Here is a 14,114-nt window from a genome sequence, read left to right as displayed (position 1 = left end):
GTCATTTCATCTCTTTTACAATATTCAGTACTTCATATACAGTTGGTTTAGACTTTGATTTTCATTTTCCAGTAATTGCTTTTTTGGCATCCAATAAAAACTAAAGTTAGCAATTTAGATCCTGTGTCTCAGCTCAAAAAATTACGCTTAACTATTAATATTTAAACTTTATGCAATTTACTAACAATTTCTCACTTGGACTGTCTTGAAGTGTATAGGTGACTCGTACTTTTTGCAACTTCACTTCAGAGGTTCTAGAGTTCTACGGTTCTCTTATCTGATTGAGAGCAAATTTGCTCAGCAAATAGCATTTCTTCTTCCCAGACTGATGCATCTGCAAAAATCTGAAGAAATGCCTGGGCTTGCAAGGGAGTTCCTCATTATAATATATGTAACAAACTTCAACCTCATTGCTCCTCTGTGCCTATCAAGAGTGGAGAAATGAACACAAAAGCTTTTACAGCTAGAATGCAGGTCACATGCGAATGCTGGTTAACTGGATACTTTCGCAGACTATTCAACCTCTTGCATGTGAATTGCTCAGACTCTGCCTCTGAGCTGCCTGTTCCCAGACCAGAAAACATTAAATTATTTTTCACTCTAGGCTCTCCTTCCATCAAACCTGATAAGGTCCCTCTGCAAAAATCAACATTTTCTTGCACCTCTCACCTTGGATGGCCCCTCTTTCCAACACTACCTAATTATTCTTAGGTTCATACGTAAGTATTAGGCAATCGGCCCAAGGGCCTATGTAAGCCTAGCCAACAAGGTTCCCTGGCTTACGCCACCCAAGAAAGTTATTTTCCTGTGCCACTGTCAAGCAGAGACACAGAAGTGATCTCCGGGGTGTATTTCCTATTTCCCATCCACTCATCAAGATTTTTCTTGAAGAGTGCTAATGAAGAACTTTGCTTGACATAGATGGGTAGCCTGTTCCAGAGTACGGGAAGTCTCTGGGACAGGAATCTATCCCTCCAGCATTGTCCTGTTTATTGTGGTGACAAGGTTTAGGTCCTTAGAGCATGTAGCTCGGAGGGATTGGGATTTCTTTAGGTGTAGCATGTTCAACAGCTCTGGGTTTGACATAGCTTTATATGTTAGGCAGAGATCACCTTGGAGAAGGCGATATGCTACGGAGTAAAGCTGAAGTTTTTTGAGGTGGTCAGTGTAGGGCATTTGTTTGATGCCAATAATCCTCTTTGAGAGGTACTTCTGTGGCCTTTCCAGCTGCTGCAGATGTCTTGTGAGGTACATTCCAAAAGGGGCATTGTACTCTATAATGGGTCTAATGAGTGTCGAGTAGAGGGGAACAATGACCTCTTTTTTCTTGGATGAGAACTCTTTTATGATGAGGTGTGCCACGTAGAAGGATTTCCTGACTACTGTGGCAATGTAACTATCAAAGGAGAGACTACTGTCCACCTGGGTCCCAAAGTCTCTTATCACGCATTCGGTGTTAAGCAGATTGCGGCCTATGTGGTAGTTCATGGGTACAGAGTTTTTACCAAAGGGGCTGACACTGCACTTTTTGGCACTGAGCTTGAGGCCATGGCTCTGACACCAGGCATCTGTCTCAGTGAGGCCCTTCTTTAGGATGTCCACATCATTTGGGGACTTGACTATAGCTCCTAGTTTGCAGTCATCTGCGAACTTCGTTAGCTAGAGGCCTTCTGTGTTAGCTTGTACTTCAGAGAAGTAGATACCAAACAAGAGAGGTCCCAGGACGGAACCCTGTGGTACTCCACTTGTCACTGCTTTGAGGTCAGATTTGGAGTCTGCAACTTTTACAGTGTGGGTTCCGTCATTGAGTCAGTTGGCAACCCATCTTGTGACATAGGGATTTATACCTAGTTTAGTGAGTTTAGCTATAATTCCAGAATGAGGGATGGTGTTGAAAGCCTTGGCGAGGTCAAGACAGGCTGTGTGAACCACCTTGCCCTCATCTACGGCTTTGGTGACTGCCTCAGAGAGGTCGATCAGGTTCAGGAGGCATGATCTGCCTTTCACATACCCGAACTGGGTGGGATCCAGAGTTTGGAGGTTACCAATGTCTTTGTTTATGCGTTCCATGATGATATGTTCCATGGCCTTGCAGACCAGGCTCATCAGGCTAATAGGTCGATAATTCCTGGGATCAGTGGTGGCTCCCCCTCTGTGGAGCGGGATAACTGTTGCTGTGCGCCATTCAGTGGCCACAAAGCCTGATGTGAGGCTATTATTGAATATGGTGCTTAAGTGGGGAGCCAGTTAATTCTGAAGTTTGTGTAAAACGCAGCCTGGGATGTTGTCCGGTACCATGGATGCTGTGTTTTTGGCTTTAGAGAGTGCAGCTTTTACCTCCGTAGTTGTGATTACAGGGACTCTGCATTCTTCCTGTATAGATATGGGCCCTTTAGGGGGTGAGAGGGGGGTAAAGTTAGCACTGAACCTATTTGCCAGGATGTTGGCAATTTCAGCTGGTTCTGTAATTTTCTTGCCTTTGTGCTGTAACTCAGAGCAGATCTGGGTGTTGCCATCAAGATTCTTGACATAGCTATAGAATGCTTTGTGGTTGTCCTTGGAATTAGTGGCGATTTTGTTTTTGTAGCTAGCTTTGGAGGATCTTATAAGGGATCTCAGCTTCTTACTGAGGCTGACCAGGGAGCTCCTCCACTCATGGGATTTTACTCTCTTTTGCAACAGTTTCTTCTTCTTCCACCATTACAATCTTTGCCACTCTGGTGAACTTAAGTTCACTATTTAAATGTTTCCACCTTCCAATGTGTCTTTCGTTCATCTGTTTTGCTTCCATTTACTCTAGCGATCAGGTGTCTTTCTTTCACCCTTGCCTTAACCTTAAGCCAGCCACAAACAAGCTTTTTAATTCAATTCCCTTCTTTACAGCTTGTGGTGATCTGGTTATCTAAATACAAGTAGTACAGGTATGTTGCGAGTATTCCTTGCTCATGTTGACATAGTGTTATTTATGGTTCAGCCCAAACATATTAAGAATACTTGCACTCTTCCTTGTTCCACAGCTATATGCTACAATAATTCATCTGGAATTCTGCATCAGTGTCTTATGGAGCATTAGGATAGTGTGCCCCTGTGCACTTTTCTTCAGTATCACTGCAGAAAGGGTTCTATCTGTGACAACCATTTCTAAAGTCAGAAAATGAAACATGGGGCTACTGCCTACAAAGAATTGGCAAATACTGGGGTATAGTGCCAGTGAACTGATGCTGTGATTATATGAACAATTTTCAAATGCTCTGTCACTTTTGAGGATTTTCTTTTGTTACCAGTGACTGAAACTCTGAAGACACTTTCAGACAGCAATTGCAAACAGATAACACACAGTGGTGATGCACCTAGTTATTCGAAGTTATGTACTTACCATAACTTGTCATCTGTGTTGTCCAATTTCATTATGCATCACTACTAGGTCTACGGATCCGACCTCAAATTCGGCTCGGCCATTTCTCCATACTTGCGATCTGAACCTCAAGCTCCTCCCTCTACCATGATGCCCCACTCCTTCTCTAACCCCTCATATATCAAGTTTGCTGCCCACTCAAAGGTGATTTAGATTTACACTACTAGAAAAAACAAAAGAAAGCAACCACACTGAAGCTCAAACTAAGAGCCTATGGGTTCCCATATCCTCTTTACTGCTCTCAGCTGACATAGGTTGGAGGAAGGTGAGTGGGATGTGATGCAAAATGAAATTAGGCAACACAGATGCCAAGTTACGGTAAGTACATAACTTCTAATCTGATGTTGTCCATTTCATTATGCTTCACTAATGGGTCAGAGTTTCCAGGTACGTAAACCCTGGGCGGCCCTAAAGGAAGGACATGCTTGAGCACTGCGGAGCCAAAGAATGCTGTTTCTAGAAATTATGTCCAACTTGCAGTGAGAGACAAACGTGTGAGATTTGGACCAGCTTGCTGCTGCACAAATTTCATCAATAGGAGTTCTTGCAGAGAAAGCAGACGAGGTAGACATGGACCTGGTAGAATGAGCTCTAACACGACAGGGAAGTTGCATTACATGCTGGGTATAGACCGCAGAAATACAATCAGAAATCTACTTGGCTAAGATAATTTTGGATACAGCCTGACCTAGTCTATTTAGTGAGAAAGAGATGAACAATTGTTCAGATTTTCTGTGTGGTTTTATTCTGTGTAGTAGAACTGCAACCGTCTATGCTCATCCAGCAAATGCAGCATATATTTGCCCTTACTGGAGTAACTGGGAAGAATACAGGCAGGTGAATAGTCTGGTTAATATCGGTCTCTGTAACAACCTTTGGTATGAAGGAAGGGGTCGTTCTGAGAGAGACTCTATCCTTGAAGAAGGTAATTTAAGGTGGCTGGGAAGATAGAGCTTGTAATTCCGACACTCTTCTTGCTGAAGTAATGGCTACTAGAAAAGCAGACTTCCAAGACAAGTATTTTAAGTTACATGAGCTTGCAGGTACAAAGGGTCTCTGAGTAAGGGCATGAAGCACAAGAGTGAGATCCCAAGGAGGGGACGATCTTTTATTGGCGGTCTGAGATAAAAGACTCCTCTCATGAAGGCCCTGCATAACCCTGAAGTGGAGAGGAAAGATGAAATAGTTACCTTTGCCTACTTGAAAATTCATAATAGCTGCTATATGTAACTTTACAGTGGAAAAAACTAGCTCCATACTGAAAAAGTGAACTGCGAAACATAAGAATATCCAAAATATGAGCAGAAAAAGGTTAAATATTCCATTCTGACACCCAAATGGGAAATCTCTTTCATTTACTATTATACACTTTCTTGGTGGAAGATTTCTGAGAAGCAAGTATAATCTCTCGAACAGGGGAGGCCAGCCTGGACTTTCGTAGAATCACGGGAAGTGGAGAAATCAAACAGTTAGTCTCAGTGATTGGAGACTGGGAATCTGACATTCCAACAGATGGGAAATTAGATCCTGCCTAGGATCCAGTATCCATACTTGCTGTGAGACTGCAGAAAGGGGAACTATACCTGTCGAGGACAGAAGGGGGTAATGAGAATTAGAGTGGTCTTCAACCTGCTGGCTTTCTGTAAGACTCTGGGAATCAGGAGAATTGGAGGATAAGTATACAGGAGACCCAGGGGACAATCGTGAACTACAGAGTCCATGGGTGACTCCCCCAAGAGGGGGGATCAGAGTGAAATACTTGCTGCACTTGTTGTTCAGGGGAGAGGCAAACAGGTGACAGTAAGGTTCGCCCCAACAGCTGAATAACTGATTAGCTACTGATTGGTTCAGGGACCGCTCGTGTGTGCTTAAGATTGATCTGCTCAGTCTGTCTGCCAGAATGCTGGACTCCCCCAGAATGTGCACTGCAATGAGAAAGTGGTTTGAAGAGATCGCCCATTCCCAAACCTTCATGGCTTCCCTGCAAAATGGCTATTATCGGGTTCACCTGTACTTGCTGATGTACCAGACAGACAGATTGTCTGTAAGAATTGCAATCGTTCCCAGAGGGAGACAGCTCTGAAAGCCTTGCAACGTCAGAAGAACAGCCCTCATCTCCAGGACATTTAAGTGCAATTTGGCCTCTATCGTGGACTACGTACCTTGGACCATTCTTCCCTGAAAATGTCCCCCCCCAACCCCAACAGGGAAGCGTCCGTGGTCACTGTGGCTACAGGTGGAGAAGGTGTGAAGGGTGTGCCAAGATGGAGGTTATCTGTAAGCATCCACCACTGCAGATGATGCTTGCAAATTTGAGTTAGCCTGACAAGGGCCGACAACAGACGATACAGAATAAATCACTGGACAGCTAGGGTCCACTGGAGAATTTGCATGAAAAATGTTGCTAGAGGAACCAGAAGGATGGCAGCTGACACAGACCCTAGGGCCATGAGGAACAGGTGAGCTGGTGGTGTCGGGGTATCTAGTAACAGATGTACCTGTTGTCTCAATGATCTTATTCTCTGTGAAGGCAGGGCAGCTATCTGTGTGGTTGTGTTCCATTGCATCGCTATAAATTGTATGTCCTGTATGGGAGACATCTTTGACTTTGCCAAAATTACTTTGATTCCCAGGCAATTGAACAGTTGTAGCATAACCTGAATGGCTCGAAGCAGTTCATGTCTTTTAGGTGCTGTCAGGAGCCAATTGTCTAGGTATGGAAATGCCTGGAATCCTTGCAGATGGAGGAGGGCTACAACCACTGCCATGCACTTGGTGAACACCCGGGGGGGCAGTGGAGAGACCAAAGGGCAGTGCTCTGACCTGGTAATGACTAGCTTCCAGCCGAAAGCACAAATGTCTCCTGGAGTGCCTGTCTATTCTGATATGATAGTATGCATCCTGGAGATTTAGAGAGTACATCCAATCTTCCTTGTGTAGAAGTGACAGAATTGGGATGTACCTTACCGACACCTGCAGCAATTAGAAAGACCCCAAAAGTATCTCACCAAGAGGATCAAGGGTCTCAAACAGATGCCATATGCTGCTCGGTTAAAAAAACTCCAGCTCTACTCAGCTGCACACCGCCTACTTCGAGGCGATCTATGCCTGACATACAAAGCTATGTCAAATCCAGAATTAATGGACATGCTCCACCTCAGTAAATCTAAATCCCTTAGAGCCACACGCTCGAGGGACTTGAACCTCAGCACAGAAATAAATAGAACTTGCTGGAGGGACAGGTTCATAACCCAGAGGCTCCCTTCGCTCTGGAATAGAATTCCAGTTCATGTGAGGCAGAGCACCTCACTGAATCTCTTCAAGAAGAATCTCGATAAGTGGATGGGGGATCGTAGGTTTGTCCCAGGGATTACTCCCGTGTCACTATTAGACAGAGGCACAGTAAACTAAACCTTAAAAAGGGCACAGTATACTCAAATCAAGGGGTGGCGTAAGCCATACAGAATCAAGCTAGACTTATAATTGCCCCAGGGCAGATAGCCTAATATGAACCTATGAACCTAATGGACTGTACCATAACCATGCGGAACTTCAATTTCTTTACAAAGAAATTCAGATTGCTCAAATCTAAGATTGGTCGAAGGTTCCCTGTTTTCTTTGGCACCAAAAAAAAGTGAGAGTAATTTCCGCATCCTTGATGTTTGGGTGGGACCTCCTGGATGACTTTTTTCTGGTAGTTTCTTAACCTCCACAACTGCATTCTCCCGCTGACTTGGTGGTACATCGGAGCGATATCTCCCGGAACTGGGAGGAGGAAGGGAAAAAGGAATAGAGTAACCTCTGGAAATTATACTTAAAACCCAGTTGTCATTTGTTATGTTTGCCCAGGCGTGAGTGTAATGACAGTCTGCTCCCCGACTGCTTCTAGAGTAGGACAGTCAGGCAGTGCCTCAGGACAGCTGATAGGCCTGTCAGAGAAAGGTTCTCCATCGCCCTGGTTTTGTGGACCCCTTCTTTATCTGAGATAGCGTCAATGATTAAATCCTCTCCCTCTGCCTCTAGAGGATTCATCCTGCAAATCCAGGAAAGACCCTTGAGGCTTACGGGACCACATCTTCTTCCCACTCCACTGGTTCCTGCAGAAGGTCTGTTGGGGGGAAAAAACTTGATTTCTACGACAGATAAGGTCTAACCTTCTAGCTCGCTGTGGGTAAGAATTTCTTTAACTGACAGTCCAGACAGGGAGGAACTGTCAAAGGGGTCACCAAAATATTCCCGAAGAAGATGTCACCAGGTGGAGATGGGGGGGGGGGGGGCTCTCCCTTCATCGAAGTCAGTATCTTCTCTTAGTGACTCCAGAGCGGAGTCTAGGTGCTTCCCCTTGTACCGTATGTTCCGATGACCCTCCCTTATGGGATACTTGGGAGAAGACTCGAAAGACAGGGGGACCTTTTGCTGAGGGTAGGTCTGGAGGCTCTTCTGGAGGGGCTATCAACAGGATAGATGGGAGCAAAGCTCTGATCAGGAGGAGATTGGGAAGGACCCAGGGGAAGAAGGGCTGCATCTCACAGTTTGGAGAAAGCCCTCTCTGCTACCTGGAAAGCAGACAAAGCTGGGTAAGCTCACCTCCTGTCCCTCGGAGTCGCAGCTACCAATGGGGAGAAGGATGAAACCATCCTGGATCTGACATCCCCAGAGGGCACCAGGCCCAAATTCTCAATGACCAAGGCCCCAAGGAGCAGGCACGGCTCCAAAAAGGTCAGAGCAGAGATCAACCCTGAGGAGTCTACGTTGAAATCTCAGGTCTGAGACCTGCTCCGCTCCACTCAGAGGGCATCTGAGCCCAGTTAATCTGGGACACTGCTGGAATTGAAGAAAGGCACATTCCAAGCTCTGATGACGGCCCACTCGGGAAAACCAGATCCTGGAGTTCTGAAACCATAGGTTGGATCTGAAGAGGAGGTTGATGTATTGGGCTTGGAGCAATGGTCAGCGATGGCAGGATCCCCAGCTGAATCTGGGCTTTGAGAAAACTCTGCATCATCCTGTTCATGTCTGTGTGTGACAGCCAAGAGGATCTTGAGGAGGTCGAAGAATGGGTGAACCTGACTGGGGACAGGCTGGTCTGAATGGTTGAGGCTAGGGAAGGAGATTTGCACCGATGAAAAGTGTGACTCCGGGATCTTCGATCCTGGTCTTTCTGACCTGAGGAGGTTTGTTCAGAGACAGGAAGCTTTGGATCCATAAAACTTCCATAGTATCTGAAAGGCTAATCGGACCCAAAGGCTGAAGATCTGACAGCGAAAGAGTCTTATCCGGCACAGACTATAAGATCCGAAGAGCTTCTCGGATCCAAAGCGATATAAGAACAGGTAGGATCCAATGTAGAAAGATCCGACAACTTTTGGCTCTTCTCCAGTAAAGAAGATATGGACCTCCAGGGCAGCTGACAAGGCAGACTTCTTAGCAGTGGGAGTTTGAGCTCCAGAGGTTGGAAAGACACCTCTCAAAATCAACTTATTGAGGTGATCAGCAAGGACTCTGGGACTGAAGGCCGTGCAGATGTTGCACTCCAACTCCAAGTGCCCTGGCCCAAGACAATACATGCACCTCTCATGGGAATCCGACTGGGGAATCTTATGCCCACAAGAGGAGCACTTTTTGAAACCCATGGGTTTGTCAGACATACTGGAAGGTTAGTCCACGCACTAGCACTACAAAGGAGACTTGATAACACTAAAGATAAATCAAAAATACCTGGAAAGGTTTTTTTTTTTTTTTTGTGGAAAGACAAGAAAAGAAGAGAAAGGGGAAGTAACTGTTAGAGAAAAATGTGGAGGGCTGAAAACAAAAAAAAAAACAAAAAAATAATGCCGGCAAGAAGCTCTGATATGAGCTAGCTAAAAAGGGAGGGGAGGTACAAAGAACTAACTTAAATAAATATATCTAAAGGAGTGAAAAGAGAAAAGGATAGAACTCACTGTAGACTAAAAGCATGAAAAATCACTTATCTCTAAGCTGAGTCTGCGGAATCGCGTCTGTACTGGAAGGCAGCAAACGAGATCTGAAGGGTTAGAAAAGGAGTAGGGCATTATGGAAGAGGGAGGAGCTTGAAATGGCAGAGTTGGATCCACAGACCCAGTAGTGAGGCATAATGAAATGGACAAAATCAGACTGCGGTTGGTAATATGTGGAATACACAGACCAATTGCTATGGTTTTTTATAGTGTCAAGGTCTGTAGGAGAAAGGAGTATTATTCCTGATGCAATGAACATTTAACAAGCAGTAAATTTTCTGAAGTTCTCAAACTGGTAGTTGACAAAAGAGAAAAAAAAAAAAAAAAGTTTAATCACTTACTACTCACCTTCCTCAAAAGCACTGTCCACATACTGGATATTTTTTTTTCTTAACTATTTTACCATTTTATTTAAAAAATAAATAAATTAATAAAAACTATCTAAAGTGGTTCAACATTTTGCTGTGAAACACTCTGGGAATGTCACTGATATTCCTGTTTGTAATATACCATTAGACGGGGCTAGTGAACGCATACCTCTCAAACTCTTACTACAAGAATTCTTGACAAAGCCAAACATGATGTGGGAAAGAAGGCACAAAATCAGGGACGTTTTAAATGCTGCTATCATAGTTCTCAGTTAGTTACGAGGCATGCATTCCTGGATACCATTAATGAGCCTTGCCCAAATTTAATTGCCCCAAAACATTTGCTGTTTATGTGACTTGGTCAAGGCCTCACAGTAGGCAAAATAAAGGTGGAAAGATTCAAACCATGGATGGTTGGCACAGGAAGCAGCTCATGAACAAGTCAGAGCTTTAGTCTGACTGTCCTCTGTGCTAACAGCCAGACATTTAAATATTAATATGCTTTACCTGAAGTATATGAAGTCTGAAACTCAAACATCTACCTTTACTTAGGGACTTTGGTCCTCAAGGAGTTGCTGGAAAACCACAAATTTTATTAGGAACACACTAAATATACGAGGCAAAAATCTGGACATTCTGAAAATTATGGACAGCTGAGAAGTATGGGTGGAGGCAGGGAAGAAAAAAAGAAGTTATGTACTCACTATAACATTCCATGTTTGTTGTCCATCATCTTGCCTTCATTCTTGCTGGTGGGTTCAGAATACTAAAGCTCGAAAACTTCCACTGGCTCGAGGGTATACCCTATCCCACAAAGCATAGAGAATAATACCCAGATCTTGTTTGCAGATTAAGAAAAAACAAATGCACACACACACACACACACACACACACACACACACACACACACACACACACACATACATACATACATATATATATATATATATATATATATATATACATCAGAAGGGAAGCAGAAACCATGTTTTCACCATTAAGCATTTCACCTCTCAATCCTCCAGGAGCAAAGGTTGGGGGAAGGAGGGTGGGGCGCAAGAATGAAGGCGAGATGACGGACAACAAACATGGAACATCATGGTGAGTACATAACTTCTTTACGTTACGTTGTCCTATTTTGCCTTCATTATTGCTGTTTGGGACAGCGTCCCCAGCACCTTCTTTCTTGGGTGGCTCAAGGGAATAAACTCTTCAGAAGAGTGGAATTAAAGGCAGCCCTATTCCGGGAGGCCACATCTACTTTGTAATGAGTGATAAAGGTATGACGGTTAACCCATGTGACTGCAGCACAGATAATGTCCATAGGTAAAATACACACCACAGCAGCCCGTATTCCACCAGTAAAACTTCTTTTAATGTTCAACGATCTGGTACCTCGGCAATTCGCCTTCAAGGATCACAATTAGTTTAATCTGAACACAGTCTTTATATACCATTTTATGAATCAATCAATCAATTAATCAATTTATGATGATTCATTCAGTAAGAAATTAGTTCAAATTAAAGTGACCTCAAAATCAAAAATACTTAATAATATATGTTATGTACATCATTATAATGAATAAATTTAACAATATATTAGTTTGCAAATTCATATAAATAAATAAACCAACACATAAATAAATAGATAAATAAATAAATCACATAAATATAATATCATATAATATGACAATTAGATATTTTATATCCTATTAATATGCATTATATATACTATAAAATGTATTTTTATTATACAAAAAATATTATTATTAACTATTATTAGCTTGCTGGTTTTATTAATATATATGTTTTATATACCTAATTCCTGATTCAAACCATATGGTTTTAAGGTGTTGAATTTCAGTATCATTCTAGTTTCCAATTCTAGCAGTTTACCTATGAGATCATCTCCCCTTAAAATATAAGGTTTTCCTAATATGCTAAATTTTAAACTATCACCACAACCACCATGAATGTCAATGAAATGTTTGGCCACAGGACTTAATAGATTCGAATTTCTTATGTCCTTTAGATGTTCCAGAATTCTAATTCTTACCATCCTTTTGGTTTGTCCTATGTACCAAATATCGGTACAAGAACAGCCCAATATGTATACTACACTAGTAGACTTGCAGTTGAAAATTTGCTTAAATATATGTCTTCTATTATTAATGGATTCCACATTAATAACCCTACTGCACACACTACACGAACCACTGTATAATATTAAAATACATTTTATAGTATATATAATGCATATTAATAGGATATAAAATATCTAATTGTCATATTATATGATATTATATTTATGTGATTTATTTATTTATCTATTTATTTATGTGTTGGTTTATTTATATGAATTTGCAAACTAATATATTGTTGAATTTATTCATTATAATGATGTACATAACTTATATATTATTAAGTATTTTTGATTTTGAGGTCACTTTAATTTGAACTAATTTCTTACTGAATGAATCATCATAAATTGATTAATTGATTGATTGATTCATAAAATGGTATATAAAGACTGTGTTCAGATTAAACTAATTGTGATCCTTGAAGGCGAATTGCCGAGGTACCAGATCGTTGAACATTAAAAGAAGTTTTACTGGTGGAATACGGGCTGCTGTGGTGTGTATTTTGCTGACTGCTATAGTTCGTATGTTGTGGCTTATTGGTATTTCCAGCCGAATTCTTACCGGTATCCAGATTTATTTGTTAAATCAATAATTATATCGCTTCGGAATGCGGGCTCTGAACAGAGCCGCACAGCTGATACAATGTTGTTTGCAGACATCATTACTGAACGTGATAAAAAGTATTCCAATTCGGATCCTTGGAATATTGGGGGTAATAGCGCTGCTGATGGGCGTTTTGCTGAATTAACTAAATTAATGTCTAAAGATACTGCCTTGTACTTTGACACTCGATTACTCGAAAAGTACATTAGCTTGGACATTACGCATTGAGAAGTTACCGGCAGCACCATTCACTGATGATGAGTCTGATCTATTTGATGAATGGAAGAAAGTGTCCCTTTCCTGCACTATTGGTTGGCTTAACATCTTGGTAAAACGCAACCAAAGATCTCAGGATAAAATCAAAAATGGGATTGTACTATTGCAAGAGGGCTTGATGGTTGAATCTAATTATGGAGCTCAGATGTTGGCAATCAATGAAAAAATCCAGAAACTTGAAACTGATATTGTGCAAAGAAAAAGAAACAAGCTTGTTCGTGATCTTAAGGATTACGAAACAGGCATTCTGTTTAACTGGCAACGTGAACCTATACGTAATAGGTCAAGGGGCAGAAGCTGGAGCAGCAATTCTAAGCGGAGGGGGGTGTCAGCTTCGTCGGCGTCTTCTGTGGAAGGCAGTGTAATCAAAAATGTTTCTTTTGCCAGAACTGTGACAAACAACCGGGTTCCAGATAAGGAGGTTCACAATGGAACTGACGGTTCCATTTGCACAAACGCGGATTTTCAAAATGACGACTCCAACAGGGGAAGAAATGGAAGGAAAGGGCGAAACCGATTCAAATGAAGGTTTGTCCGCATTGACTTTAGAAGCGCAGTCTTTAAAATGCGTTAACTTGTCCAGTTTACCTATGAACAATGATATGCTAAAAGTTTTATGTAAGGGAAGCAAGTTTGTTCCAACTTTCTTCCCTTCATTAGCCGACATTTACCTTGAAGTTAGATGTTTCATTAGAAAACTATTACTTAGGGTTTATTTTGCTAGAAAGGATGAAGAAAATCTGTCTGTTTTTGCTTGCAATCAAGAACAAGAACTTTCAAGTGATTCTGATATGGATGATAGTTTATTAAACCTGTCAATTCATAACTATGAATGTGATGAATGGAACACTAGTGTTGATATGTTTACAGTTGAAAATGCTGAAAATGTCCATTTTTTTACCGGTTATGGTAAATTAGCGCTTCCTGCATTGAAAAATGTTAACAGCATGTTTACTCCATGTATTTCTGTGCCTACCATTTCCATTTTTCAAAAAGTTCTTTTTAAAGAATTAGAAATATCCTTTAAGGAGTTTTGTAAAGAAAGAAAGTGTTTCAATTTGAATAAGGATGAATGGCAGGCTTTAAAAGATTTAAAAAAACTTAAAAATGATTATATATTCAAGTGTGCCGACAAAGGTGGAAATTGGGTTATAATGGATAAAATTAACTATTGTCATATGGTGAATAGATTGTTGCTAAATTCTGAAGAATATAAGAGGCTGGATAGTGATCCCACAGAAGCATACAATGATGAGCTGTTATTTATGTTGGAAAAAGGAGAACGTTTAGGGTTTTTTACACAAGCTAATGTTAAAAAATTATACATACGAAA

The 14,114-nt window shown here is 41.7% G+C and overlaps 1 protein-coding gene across 3 annotated transcripts in view; it reads right to left on the bottom strand.

Annotated features, from left to right (window-relative positions):
• The window catches only part of RC3H2 (ring finger and CCCH-type domains 2), a 2,406,224-nt gene that overhangs the window by 464,468 nt on the left and 1,927,642 nt on the right, over positions 1 to 14,114 (bottom strand). The window lies entirely within an intron of this gene.

The sequence above is a fragment of the Protopterus annectens genome, chromosome 16.part0, assembly GCF_019279795.1.
Source record: "Protopterus annectens isolate FY-2018-M chromosome 16.part0, PAN1.0, whole genome shotgun sequence".
Taxonomy (NCBI): domain Eukaryota; kingdom Metazoa; phylum Chordata; order Ceratodontiformes; family Protopteridae; genus Protopterus; species Protopterus annectens.
Note: the sequence above shows the minus strand (reverse complement) of the source record. Positions and strands in the feature narration are given on the sequence as shown.